This window comes from Colossoma macropomum, unplaced genomic scaffold (genome assembly GCF_904425465.1).
Source record: "Colossoma macropomum unplaced genomic scaffold, Colossoma_macropomum, whole genome shotgun sequence".
NCBI classification, from domain to species: Eukaryota; Metazoa; Chordata; class Actinopteri; order Characiformes; family Serrasalmidae; genus Colossoma; species Colossoma macropomum.
The window spans coordinates 36,732,574-36,747,933 of record NW_023494788.1 but is presented as its reverse complement, the minus strand read 5'-3'; the positions used below and the strand labels follow the sequence as shown (position 1 = coordinate 36,747,933).

Genomic DNA, 15,360 nt, shown 5'->3' with positions numbered 1-15,360 from the left:
TGGTGCTATTGGAAGAAATTTTTCATTTTTTCATTTTTCAGTTTTTGGCATAATTTGAAATGTTGCTCTTTACATTGTGTGTAAATTTCATGATGAATGGTTTAAAAGAAACAGACCAAAATGACTTGGAAAAAAGTCTGGTTCCATTGACTTACATTAAAAGTAAAGTAGGTTTTTTCCTTCTCCTATAAAGTTATCAATTTGGAGATACGAGTGTTTCTTCCAACAACAGCGATATATATATATATATACATATACACACACACAAGTCTCTTTGAAAGCTCTGATTTATCCTTCACTCAATTGTAATGACACCTCAATTTCAAATGACAGAATTCTAAAGCATAATCAATAGGCATAAAGCTCGTTGTCACGGCTGCGCTGAGAGGGAAATCGGACGTGGATTGATCAGTAGTATCCTGTAGCAGCTTCAGCTTCTAAACAACAACACAGTGCTGCTCACTTTACTGCTCACTCACAGCTCTTACATTGATTACCTATTAATTCTGTGAGCTGGTAAATTGCGCTACATTGAGTAAGCATTGAGCGAGCGCCGCTCTCCAGCGTCTGGGGGTGTCTGCGCTCGTCTGTTTGTTGAAGCACGTCGTCGTTCACGAAGGAATAAAACCTCGCAGACTCCATCAGGCGATGTCAATAAACCACAGTTACTGTCACACAGCGCTTACAAACCTCAAACAAAGCAATTCCACATACAATCCAGTTTACAAACTTATCTGACGGCTGTTTAACCCTCCTATCTTGTTCCAGGTCAAAACTGAGCCCTTTCAGGTTTCAATGTCTCTAAAATACCATGTTACTTTATAAGTTTTACATGAAAGCTGATGAATCTTTCAACAGGGAGTGAGTTTACATGTACTTAGTAATCTGATAACTGCAGAAAATCAGATTTTGTCAGTAATGTTTACATGCACTTGGGTAATCAGATAATGGGGACACTTCAGGTCTACATGAGTCAGACAGTAATCAGATTTCTGCTTTGCAACTGGCCAATAAACTCACAGAATAAGATGTGACGTAAACATAATGTAAAACTCAAATGTCATGCTGTGGCTTTTTTTTAAAAAACATTGAGTCACTTTACCTGATAGTATGAATATACATCATCTAGAAGATGAAGAATATTTAAATTCTTCATTGCGTTAAGCATGTATTTGGTTTCAGCGTCACTCCAAAAGTGTTGTGTTCTGTCTCGTGGGTGCTGTGTTAAACGCTGCTTGCTGTTTCCGGGGCGCTTTGTTTTCACACATGTGCAGACTAAGAGAAACGAAAGAAATCAGAGTAAGGGTTTAGGTGCATTGAGAAACCCCTATTACTGAGCTCAAATCCAGCCTCTCTCTCAGATATCTTAATCAGATTTATAGGCCTTAATCTTATCTAAGAAATCAGAGTGTGCTGTTTACACAACCACTTGAATAATCCAGTAACTGCAGAAATCTGATAATGATCGGATTATTAACTGCATGTTAATAACTGAAACTGAAAATCAGTGTGGAACATTAAGTCTTATATTAAGGACCTTTTTCTGTTTTAATGAATGATTTTATGATGATTTTATGTGTGTACAGCTGTTCAAAGGTGTGTTTGTTAGTCATGTACTGGCTGCGTTTTCGGGTTCTGCTCAAAATGAGCTAAAATTGTCACTACCGAAACATTCACTACTGAAGGCACTATTTTTGTCTAAAGTTCAAGATCCGTTAAAAGTCCCAAATGTGTTTTGACTGTCACAATCATCCATATACATAGAAATACACAGCAGAGTCTTCACATGACCTTTATAGGTTCATAAAGTGGGTCATTATTTGGATTATTCATTCAAATTCCACACTGTATATGTCATATTGAGTGGTCTTGTTAGAAAGCTGAGTTTGTGCTGAATCAGATGATATAAAACACTTATAGACAGTGTACTGTATCACAGCTTTACGGCTAAAAATAAAACGGCTGGGCTTAAAGAGTTCACTTAAAGGTGTCCTTTTTAACAGAATAAAGGAAGGACAGATCAGATTAAACTCTAATAAAAGAGTAGAGTGGGTAAAGCTGAGCGAGTGCATGTCCGTTCGCACTGATTACACTGAACAAACAGTGTGTGTGTGTGTGTGTGTGTGTATGTGTGTGTGTGCGTGTGTGTGATCTGCCTGATCAGCAGTGCGTGTGTTTGTCAGGCTACATTAACCTCCTGTTTGCTTAACACTCAGAATTAAAACAGGAGTGAAGGCTATACCTCTCCCTCTCTCTCTCTCTCTCTCTCTCTCTCTCTCTCTCTCTTCCCTTCTCTCTCACTCCTCACTCACAGACCTGCCCACTCTCACTTTGTAGATGTGTAGAAAAGTATATATACAGTCAAAAGTTTGGTTTAGTGTAAATAAGTTAAGACACCCTCTACAGAGAACACTCTTCTGCACATTTTAATATACACTGCAAAAAATGGTCTCCTGGCAAGTGAAGTTGTGTTCAGTCTAATCTATAACCTATATTAGATTCTTCATGTGATTGCTGTAAGCTAATTAAAAGATTATTTAACTTATTTGTAGACACTTATTATGTGTTTTGAGTTATTTTATTAAGTAAACCTATGTCACTATTTTGGCATATATAATTGCTTATTTTAAGGAATGTGTTTAACAAAAGTAAAATTATTTGCCAATATAGTGAGATAATTATACTCAATAAGTTTAATAAGTTTACTCTAAATGAGTGAAAACATATAGAAATAAGTTGAATAATCTTACAATATTTGTACAACCATCTCAAAATGAGAAATATTAGATATTTAGACTAGGTTTAAGATCATTTCTCTTGTTAAGATTTTTTGCATTGCATAATCACTGCTTATTTACTTAATATTATTTAACATAGTGGAAAAGAAATAACACATGAAATGTGACCTGTTCACACACACACACACACACACACACACACACACACACACACACACATATATATATATATATATATATATATTACACTGACTGAAAGACTTGTTCATTCAAAGTACAACAGTGCTTGAAAGTCTGTGAACCCTTTACATTTGTCTATATTTCTCAGAGTATATATATATATATATATATATATATATATATATATACTCTAATTTTTTCCCTGTCTCATTTTCTGTCCCCCGATTCTTTCTCTATTCTTCCCTTCTTTCCTTCTCTGCCTCTCCTTCCTCTTTCTCCCCTCTCATTTTCTTCTACTCTCTCCACCCACTTCTCTCTTCCTCTTTTTCCACTCACCTTTACTTTCTATTATTCTCTCTCTCTCTCTCTCTTTCTCTCTCTCCCTATCTCACTCTGTCTCTCTGTGTGTGCTCTGACATCTCTGACATCACCGGACGTGTCTGTGCACTAATTTAAACACTTTTCTATCATAAGCATTTTTCTATTCCATCACACCACAACAGTGCAGGGCACTTTAAGCAATCAATAACCGTGACAATGAGTCAAACTCTGCATCCAGTGATGATTTATGGCCGAAACTATTCGAAAAGCTGATGGTCAGTAGCAGATCAGGGATGAATTAGGGCTGAATTAGGCCTTCGGGCAGGGGGGAGGCTGACCGGTGGCCAGTTTTTAATAAGTGCTCATTCAAATAAAAACTCCACAAAGACAAAAGAAAAAACACAAAGCTTTGGCTTTTATTCCACCATCTAAGAAGATCTGAGGAGGCGCTCCAGTCGGCCGCCGCCGCAGCAGCGATAACCCTTTATCTGTTTCAAGCGTATTTTCTTCACGCTCCAATGATGCAAGCTAACGAAAGCGCCTGAAGATTTCTGTTTCCTCTGAGCGGATGTGACAGCGCTGTAGCCGTGGCGACACCTCTTTACTTCCAGCTCTACCTTTCCTCCACTTTTTTTCCTCCAGCTTTCAAGGTGGGCGATATCTTAGCGTTATTGTGATAAATTCCTTCATGGTACTTTGATATGGTATATAACTGCACAGATCATAAAAAGACAGATTTAGACCAATTTTAGGGATCCTGTAAACAACAACAACAACAACCTGTGTAGAGTAGCTGCATAAACTGCACAGTAACAAGGAGCTGATTGGACAACTGCCTCTAATGACATCATCTAATTTCATTCATTTATTTGTTAGATTTTTCATTTTGGTTGTTCTTAAAAAGTTTTGCAAATAAAAATTGGAAATGTTGGAAATGTCTTTTCCAACTGGAAACTAAATATTGTGATACATATTGTATAAGGTGCAAAATTCCTGTGCACGTTCTAAGTAGAACCAGTCTTTTTACTAAAAAAAAACCCTTGAAGAACCCTCTTTTGAGTGTACCAGGTCCCGCATGGTTGTTTGGAGTCCCATTTTCACACTACATATTTAGATTTTGTAACTCCTCTTCATTTATATAAAGTAACATCATCTATTATAAACTATTATTTTCTGAAATATTGTAACATTTGCATTTAATGGCCATTTTGACTGGATATTAAATAAATAAAGAGTGGTCTCTGACCCTAGCAGAGTACTGCATATCAGATTATTTTGGGTATTAGCCATTACTTCAGAGTTCAGAATCAAGATCTGTGCTGGAAAAGTGGTGTCATGGTTCTTCAAGGGTTTTTTTAGTAAAGGGAATGGTTCTGTTTGAAACCATAAATTCTACATAGAACCATTTCATGCCTAAATGGTTCTTTACATGGTGAAATGATTCTTCAGATTGATGGAGAATGTGTTGTGTATGGTTTTATATCATGCACGGTTTAAAAGGGGTGGCAGGAGCGGCCAGGGCCCTTCCGAAATCTGATTGGCCGCCCTGGATGGCACCCTAAAATTTCTGCAACGTCATTGACTTTCACCTTGCTGTGAGCTGAGTGTTTGTGCACACTCTCACCAGTACATCTCTTCTTTACTGCTTTGCCTTTAAAGAAAGAGTGAATTGGTGGTCAGAAGAGGAACTGCCCCCCATCCCCGGCTCGCACTTTCATACAGCTCGTCAATTCAACCTAAAAAAAATTACTTCATGTGCTAACAAGTAAACTAACGAGTGTTATTCAACCTAAATATGTACAGTGATGCTTAAAAGTTTGTGAACCCTTTCGAATTTTCTATATTTCTGCCTAAACTTGATCTAAAACTTCATGCCAGATTTCCACACAAGTCCTAATAGTAGATAAAGAGAACCAAATTAAACAACTTATACATATCTGTGAGTGGCAAAAGTACGTGGACCTTTGCTATCAGTATCTGGTGTGACCCCCTTGTGCAGCACTAACTGCAACTAAACATTTCCAGTAACTGTTGACTGGTCCTGCACATGTTGACTGGTCCTGCACATGTTGACTGGTCCTGCACATGAATTTTAGCCAATTCCTCTATACAAAACAGCTTCTACTCTGTTATGTTGGTGGGTTTCCTCCCATGAACGGCTGCTTCAGGTCCTTCCACAACATTTCTATAGGATTAAGTTCAGGACTTTGACTTGGCCATTCCAACACATTAACTTTATTCTTCTTTAACCATTCTTTGGTAGAATGACTTGTGGGCTTAGGGTCATTGTCTTGCTGCAGAACCATGTTCTCTTGAGTTTTAGCTCACGGACAGATGTCCTGACATTTTCATGTAGAATTTGCTGGTATAATTCAGAGTTCATTGTTCCATCAATGATGGCAAGCCGTCCTGGTCCCAGTTGCAGCAAAACAGGCCCAAACCATGAACTACCACCACTATATTTCTCAGATGAGGTAAGGTTTTTATGCTGGAATGCATTGTTTTCTTTTCTCCAAACATAATGTGTCTCATTTAAACCAAAAAGATCTAAGATCTATCTATATGTCCACAAAACATTGCTCCAATAGCCTTCTGGCTTGTCCATGTGATCTTTAGCAAACTGCAGATAGGCAGCAATGTTCTTTTTGGAGAGCAGCAGTTTTCTCCTTGCAACCGTGCCATGCACATCATTGCTGTTCAGTGTTCTCCTGATGGTGGACTCATGAACATTAACATTAGCCACTGTGAGACAGGACTTTAGTTGTTTAGAAGTTACCCTGGGTTCCTTTCTGACCTCATGGACTACAACACAATATGCTCTTGGTGTGATCTTTGTTGGTTGACCACTCCTGGGGAGCATAACAGTGGTCTTGAATTTCCTCCATTTGTACACAATCTGTCTGACTGTCATTGAGTCTTTAGAGATGGTTGAAACCAGCCTGGTTTTCCAGCCTGATGAGCATCAACAACTCTTCTTCTCAGGTCCTCAAAAATCTCCTTTCTTTGTGTCATGATACACTTCCACAAACGTGTTGTGGAGATCAGACTGTGATAGATCCCTGTTCTTTAAATTAAACAGGGTGGTCACTCACACCTGATTGCCATCCCATTGATTGAAAACACCTGACTCTAATTTCACCTTCAAATTATCTGATAATTCTACAGGTTCACATAATTTTGCCACTCACAGATCTGTAATATTGGATCATTTTCCTCAATATATAAATGACCATGTCTAATATTTTTTCTCATTTGTTTAATTTGGTTCTCTTTATCTACTACTTGTGTGAAAAATCTGATGAAGTTTTAGGTCAAATTTATGCAGAAATCTAGAAAATTCTAAAGGGTTCACAAACTTTCAGGCACCGCTGTACTTTGAATGAATGATTCTTTCAATCAGTGTAATTTTTTGAGTAGAATAAAACTAGTTCAATTGCTTGTTTAATGCATGAAGTAATTTTTACAGTGCACAACACAATCTCCACCAATCTAAAGAACCATTTAAACACGCAAACAGTTCTTTGAATGTTCATGTTTCTATAATGAACCACTGTCTTTACTGAAGAACCCTTGAAGAGCCATCTTTTTTTAAGAGTGTAGTTTGATACTGCAGTATATCATTAACACTAGCAACTGTTCCATCCGTGGCTGAATGTTACTGGAACCACTCACTAAAATAAAAAACCGCTCTAGTGGGTTGAATAAGCGATACATGAGACATAAAGCATCAAGCACGCCACTTAAATAAGCAACCTGAGTAAAAAAAGTGAGCTTTTTTCCCTTTGTTGTCTTTCCACCCTCCTGTTACACAGATAGTGCTTTTCTCCTTAATCAGAGGACGCTGTATGTGCTGTCTCTGCACTGTTGAAGCAACATTAAATGTGACCTTTTCCTTCAGCCTCAAACAACTACAGGCTAGAGAAAGCTTTAAGGCAACAGAATGCATCAGATCTGTAACGAATTAATGCTATTGTTACTCCAAACTCACCAAACACCTCAATAAGAACTGGTAACTGATTTGTTCAAGGGTGCCAGTTTTTACGACTGCTTTTGTTTCAAAAACATCGAAATGGCAGGCTGGCATCACAAACCCTTCTTAAATGTCCATCTAGCCCAGGAAGCTCTCCTTATTTCCCTCCTTCATGTTCTGAGAAGACAGTTTCTACTGTTTTAGTGCATATCATCACATATGAACGACTGAAAACAGACATACGCACAAGCAAATAAAGAAAGAACCAGAAGAGAGCAGCTATAAAACTGTACTGAATGTGTGCTGCTGTTACTGTAGCCTAAAGCTGCATAATGTTAGGGATGCACCAATGTGAGAATTCTAAAGTTATTGCTGATATTTTGATATCTGATATTTTTTCATGCACATAACTATTGATACTGATTCTCATACATTTATAAAATTTAGAAACTGGGACTCAATTCAAAAGTTAAAAAGTTTGGAATTAATTTTTTCAGTGATATAAAACCAATTTGGTTGTGGAAAAATGTATAAATTGATTCTAATATGGTGTGGTATGACACAATATGATACAATATGATATATGATACTATACGATAAAATATGATATATGATACAATATGATGTAATACAAGATTATATGACACAAGACGATGCAATATGATAAAAAACAATATATAAAATGATAAACTATGATACGATAAACTATGACATGATACTATGATACCATGATATAAAACTATATAATACAATACGATACAATATAACACAATGTGTGCAATACAACATGATACAATACAAGACGATGCAATATGACATGATATAATACAATATGATACGATGTGAAACGAAATAATATGATATGACAAGAGACGATGCGATATGATATACAATACAATATGATACCATAGGATACCATATGATATGACAGTATATAATACAGTATGACTGAATATAAAATGATCCTATATGCTACAATATGATACGATGCAATATGATATAACACAATATGAATGAATACAACATTATACAATACAAGACAACGCAATATATGACATGATACAAGGCAACGCAATACAACACGATACGATATATGATACAATGCGACACGGAATGATATGATATGACAAGAGACGATGCAATATGATATGATACTAAAGGATACTATATGATATGATATAATAGTATATAATACAGTATGATTTAATATGAAATGATCCTATATGCTACAATATGATACCACATGATATGATATATGATCCAATACGATTCGCAGCATGATATAATTACACAAAACAATGGCTGTACAATGGAATTTTTTACCAACTACAGTAATAATGAATAAATATTCTTCAAATAATAAAAAAATAGCACTTTTTGTTAATGACTTAATGACTATTTTTTGAAAAACTATAAAAATAAAAAACTAAAATAAATAATTTGAGGAGAATATTGTGCATGCAGGCCCTGTTAACAAGCAGTAAAAGCAGAGTTAAATATCAATGCAGCCCTGATCTATTTTCATATCACCTTCATTTTACAAGGAACCATAAATAGATCAGATCAGAGATTCACACCGATACGAACAGATGTGCGAGCTTTACAAGCTTCTGTTCACAAAGGTGCTGCAGAAGATTGGAAAAAGAGGAGAAAGAAATGAGAAAAGAGTGGCCAAAGAATCTCCCTGACCTTTGTGGTCAGTCCCTCGACTGCATGAATTAATGCAGATGTAAAATGATTCAAATGTTTTCCCACAAAATCAATTGGATCAATTACAGCAGTTAAACAGGCTCGAAGCTTCTTAATGAGCTGTGTGTAATGAGACCCCATTACTGTGAGGACTGTCATGGTCAAGTGATCGCTCTGAGTGTGTCCTTGTCATGTTTTTTTTTTTGCCTCTTTCTTTTTGTGCTCTCTTGATGACAGATTAGCATTATTAGTGAAACGCTCATCATCACAGAAGCCTGATGGAACTGTGAGCGATTAATTGTCCTTTAAAATCACTCAATTACCAACCCATCAGAATGGCTATTAAACAGGACCTTAACTGAAACACAACACGGAGCTCAGAGAGAGCAAACCGAGACAATATACACACATACACACACGTTTACTTCAGCTCCAAAATAATGTAGTCTGTCTCTGAGAACACATGTACATACACACTTATGTATATCAACCAGAAAATAACACTAAAGTAGGGCTGGATCCGAATATTCAACTATTCGGTTATTTGTTCGTTGGGTAGGCATTTGGTTTTAAATGTTGGGATTTGAATATTAATTTTTTTGACTAAATGTAGGCTATCAATAAAGGTGAACTGCAAAATACTGTATCATTCAGGGGTCTCAGGAGAAACTTTAACGACTCGAGGTTAGGGTCCATAACGCAGCTTTATTTTTAATTTGCTGAAAACAGCGCCAAACAGAGCGAGAAGAAACACAGCCTCTCCAGCACTAACAGCTAAAAACACAGCCCTCTGCTCTACTCTGGAAAACCCACCACTCCACCCATATTCAGGCTCTTCAACATAAAAGTCTTTGTATAAGAGTAATTCTCTATTTGCAGTAGAAATTCAACTGAATACATTTTTTTTTTTTAAATCAGTTTCTTTCATCCCAAAACTGAATAATATTAGTATGTCCATTAACATCTATTATTACCATACATGCAAAAAGGAGCGCTTAATTCCAAACATATTTTACAGTCACTGGTGTTGTATGAACATGGTGTAACACCAGTGACTGTGACTACAGTGACATTCTGGTTAAAACTGAGGATTGAATCACTGGTGGTCAAGTGACCTTGTGCAACTGTTCAGTAATAATAATGATATTTGGCATTTATTTGACAAAATCTTAATTACTCAGCCTTTAAAGCACACAACACCGGTGACACATAGAAGTTATGTGCTGCCTGATACACCAATTTATGCCTTCAGATTCTCATGCCTTGAGATGCTTCCTCTCTGACGAGTCATGACCCAAAGAGGCAGTTTAATAAAGCTAAAAATACTATGCTAAAATGTAATATTAGAATCCTGATAACACCAGTGACCACAATCCCTGTGAAAAATATATTTTTTAATACATATTTTTAGTATAGTGTAATTTAACATTAATGATATAAAAAGTAAACATGAATCTGTTTTACACAAATTCGTAAGTTAGACCTCTTGAAAATATTGTTTTATATTAAAAATGGTTTAGTGATGAGCTGTTTTGCATATGCAGAGCGACTATGAAACAGGATTAAAAAAAAGACAAATCAGAGAAAATCATAAGGGAAAAGTATTATTTAATCTTAGGCCGACTGTGTAAATGTACATACCAACATAGGTGGAAAGACAACAAAGGAGCTGTGCCTAATGTTTTAAGCATCTTTTTAAGCCCTGCAACCTTCATGACATGGTTTCCCACTCCAAATGGAGAATGACCTAAATGAACCTAAAACTGCCCAATATAAACATTTTTTCTCTTTAAAACAACTGAACCACTTACACCACAGTGTGGCGAAACCACAGTACATTTTCTCAGCGTATTCTTGTACTATATTTCTATTGTTACACTGCACTGTTAAAACTGTTGATGCTGTTCTAGACAGCATGTATTCCCAGGGCAGCAGCAAAGGGTGGCCTGACATACTGGACCCTTGCTGTAGTGCTCTGTGAGGAAAGCAGATAGCCTGGAGATTTGGATCTTACAGTGGTAAGATAAAGGTGAAGATGTGCTTTTAACACAGGCATCGGATACAGACACCCCCCTCCCCCATGAAGCTCTGGACCTCAAAAACTGGTAATCGGAACAGCCCTAAAGCAAAGCCTCAACAACTAAATATCAGATGTTTAAATGTTTAGTTTGTCCACTTTTTACCTTCATTACAGCTTCCATTCTTTTCAGGAGACTGACTTTCAGTTTCTCAAAGAAATCATCATTGATGGTCGTCATCGTTGATAATTTTCTGAAGTAATCCAAACACATTCAGTGATATTAAGTTCTGGACTCTGGGGTGGTGAGTCCATTGTTCAACTTCTTTGTTTGATGTGTCTGTCTCCTTTTCTCAGTAAGGCTTCTTGACAGCTACACATCCTTTCAGACCCACAGCGCTGAGTTGTCTTCTCACAGTGGAAGGTTGGACAGTAACACCTGTGGATGTTTTGAGATCTGAAGCAGCTTGATTTTCTCCTCTCTCTCAAAGATGAAAGCTTTAAGTGATGTGTATCTGATGGGGGCAGTTTTGGTGTCTACCAGGTCTACCAGGTTGTTAAGAGCTTCATTTTCTCTGCAGCTTTTAGTCATTTTTGAACTCCCTGTTTCCAAAAATGTCAGTGACTCCTTTGTGAACACCTCTTGTTGGGAGGACGCAGCTGTAACCCGCTGGTTTTAAGATGGTGATAATGGAAGAGTTATGTGGCAGAAGGTGCACAGAAGTAAAGAGTGGACACATTAAATACTGAAAGATTTAATATTATAATTCGTGTTGCATAGGGCTGCGCAGTTCTATTTATTATTTTTTAATTTCATTAACTATGTTTTTTTATTACTTCTATCTCTATTAGATGTTATTTATTATTTTATTTTTGCGATTATAATGGTTTATTCTGATTATATTGCTTTTTTACTGTAAAATTTGATTTTCTATTATGACTTTTTTAGCATCTGATATATTTTCACAATCTATTTTTCTCAATCCCTGATTCCTTTTCTGGCTCAGCTACATCATTAACGAGGGTCCCCCTCAACGTACTTTGAGTTTAAATAAAGGTTGATTGAATATGGCAATATAGTTATCGTATTAAATTATGTCACAATACAATATGCTTTCATGAATGTATCATGTATATCATGAGTACTTGTAGACACTGACCAACTACATGTTTCATTATAGTAGAGGAGGGGAGAGAACTCTGAGAACTTGCGTTGGATTTCTGCAGGCTTCTGCTTTACACTAGAACAGCTGACCCCCTTTGATGAACTGAAGAACCAGGTGATGGGGAAGTGGTGGGATGCAAAAACTTCATCACAGTAAATGTGAGGTCAAAAGTATTAAATCTGCCCTTTTGTACCAAAAACAGTCATAATTCATTTCTACATGATCAGCCTCTCTTTATCCCTTAGTGTTAAGCAGGTTGCTTTTGTTACAGCACCTATAAGACTGATACATGTAAATGAGCTCAGTTCTGATTGGCTGTGCATCATTAAAAAAGACAGTTCAGGCTGAAACACTCCTTATAACTTCAGCTTGAATGGGCAGAGCTAAACTGCTGTAGGTAGAACAGGTGGGTATATGCAAATGTGTTGTTCTTGTGACATCACAAAACAGACTGCAGCTTAGTTTTCATATATGGACTGTATGGACTGAAGAGTGAAAGATACACTATAAAGCAACGTCATATACTGCAACACATACTGCAACACATGCTGCGACTGCGACTGCAACTCATACTAAAAGAATATAGGCAAATACAGTTTTTTCAAATATTGTTCTTTTAAATATAACTTAAACAACTGAAAATGGGGTCTCTGACTTTTTCACAGTACTGTACACACACATTCACACACACAATAAATATACACGTCACTCTCTTGTACACTTCCTAATCTACAGTAACCCCCCCCCCACACACACACACACACACCTCCCTATAAGGCTCTAACAGACAGTGATTTTAATCTTATCGCTTATTTTCAGAAATTCAGTTGCGTCGGGGAGAAAAGCGCAGGATCTGTTGGGGCGGGCGAGACTGAGTGAACGGATCAGGCGCGAGAGACTCCAGCATACACTCTTTTATCACATCAGCATCGATACGCTGCAGCCGCAACACGAGCATAATCACGGCAACACTGTGCTGGAGGCAGCATCTTATTTCTGTAGAGGATTGAATGCACAGAAATGAAAGCGAGCTGCTCTGCTGTTCGTGGATGAAGGGATGGATAGATAACTGGAGGAATGGAGGATGCAGGGAGGCACGTGTGCTCGGCAACAGGCTTAAGATGTTATACATCCGCAAAGCTTTGATGAACAGGCTGTATAAGGCTACTTATTAAAACTGCATATGCAACACTATCACTGTTAAATAAGTAATTTTGTAGACACAGTTTCTTCAGAAATGGAGTGTATTAATAGTGAGTTCGTGCTGGCAGTAACAGCCTCTACTGTTCTACACTAGATGTTGGAACATTGCTGTGAGGATTTGATTGAGCACTAGTGAGGTCAGGTACTGATGTTGGATGGTCAGTTCTGGATCACAAACTCATCCCAAAGGAACTGGACAGGGCTCCATCTCTTTAGAGAACACAGTTCCGCTGCTCCACAGCCCAGTGCTGGGGGGCTTTATACCCCTTTAGCCCACGCTTGGCATTGGCCATGGTGACCTTAGACTCATGTGCAGCTGCTCCAGAGTGTCCCATTCTTTTGGCCAGTGCTTCTCTATGCAGATTATACAAACTGAGTGACCTTCAACAACATTTTCTCAATGATTCTACACAATTAAATAATTAAGATTTAAATAATTCAGAGTGGTCTGACACTCTAGAGAAACTTACCAAGTCAGAATTGTTCACAGTGGTGGTGATAGGAAGCAGATGTTCACCTCTAAAAGCTCCTTCATAGAAAGTTATTACATGAAAAGGTTATGCACATGCTGCCTGATGCCTGAGACTTTGTTTACGATAGTTTTGAAAAGATTTTGGCCTTAAAATCCATTCATAGTGGAGGGATACAAGCGAGACGCATGCAAAATAGTCCCCAAAGAAATTCATTATTTCAGATTTTCCACTATTTTACCATCATCAACATTCCATATAAGACTCAGAAGACACATGTAGGTTCACTGGTAGTTTTGGGTAGTAAGTAAAATGGCTATATTTGTGTTGTTCCTGGTTCATATCACTACGACTGTAAAGAAATCTGAGTCTCTACAATCAACCATTTCACACCAAGCCACTCTGAACTGTTTACATCTCAAATACTTTCAATTATGCAGAGATTCCCACATATCCCAACATGGTTGGTGTCTAAAGTTTGCTTCTTTGCTGGACCTACGAGGCTGATATAACTAACAAGCACTGGTCGCTTAGGTCACCCAAAACCTTGATGATATAGACTCATATTATATGATAAGTACACGTAGCTGCAATCCAAAAATAATGATGTAAACTTCATTTTCGGTAAACCACCCCTTTACACATGTAAGGTTTACTGTAAAGCTAACTACAGTGTTTAGTGCCACAGTAAAACAATAATGGATGTTCGCCTCGCGCGCACACTTCACCAACACGCACACACACACATACACGCACACACAGTTCACCAGCACGCGCTGCGCTGATTTGATTCCAATGCATCGTGCGTGCAATTACAAACAAGTTCTGCTTCAGCGTGCACGACACACACACACACACAGAAAGAGAGAGAGAGAGAGAGAGAGAGAGAGAGAGAGAGAAAGAGAGAGAGAGAGAGGGAGGACGAATCCAGGCTGAACCAAAGCAGCTGTGGGACGTTTTGCACGAGCGTTTGATCCCCGAGCTCGAGATTAAGGGCGACCCCTTCACTGATAGTGTGACCAATTTGCACAGAGCCGATGCACGTGCATACGGTCGTATGCAAACGCACGGTGGAAAAATCTCAAACGCACGAGCCACTCGCCCCTTAAAACAGCACAACAACCCCACACTCGCCAGACAGTCGCTACAGAACACCACATAAATCCCAAAAGGCACGAGCCACACTCACCGCACAAACACCGAACCGCCCTGTAGAGCCCGCGGGCTCGCGCCTTACCTCCTTCACAGATCCGCTTCACGTTTCCATCCCGCGCGCGGACACCAGCAACATTCCAAACTTACAGCAGCGATGAGCACATGAGCTCTCACTCACTCTCTCTCACTCTCTCTCTCTCTCGCTCTCTCTCTCACCAGACTGCACCGGCTCCGTGACCGTCCCCACAGCACGCGCTCTCGAAGCGAGACACACATGCACACGAGACGAGCTGCACATCACACACGCGCTCATACATGCTCTCTCTCTCTCTCTCTCTCTCTCTCTCTCTCACTCACTCTCTCTCTCTTTTTCTCTCTCACTCACTCGCGCGCGCGCACTTACTCCCAACTAATAGACTAAGGCAGGACTGGCCTTTCCAGTCTTGTACTG

General features: G+C 38.3%; 1 protein-coding gene across 1 annotated transcript in view; it reads right to left on the bottom strand.

The window, feature by feature from the left end:
- si:dkey-237h12.3 (teneurin-3) overlaps positions 1-15,141 on the bottom strand; it is a 284,586-nt gene extending 269,445 nt beyond the window's left edge. Inside the window, exon 1 of the mRNA XM_036569289.1 lies at positions 14,992-15,141. The gene's annotated coding sequence lies outside the window, so the exon portion shown is untranslated. The remainder of the gene's footprint in view (positions 1-14,991) is intronic.
- Between the last annotated feature and the right edge of the window lie 219 nt (positions 15,142-15,360).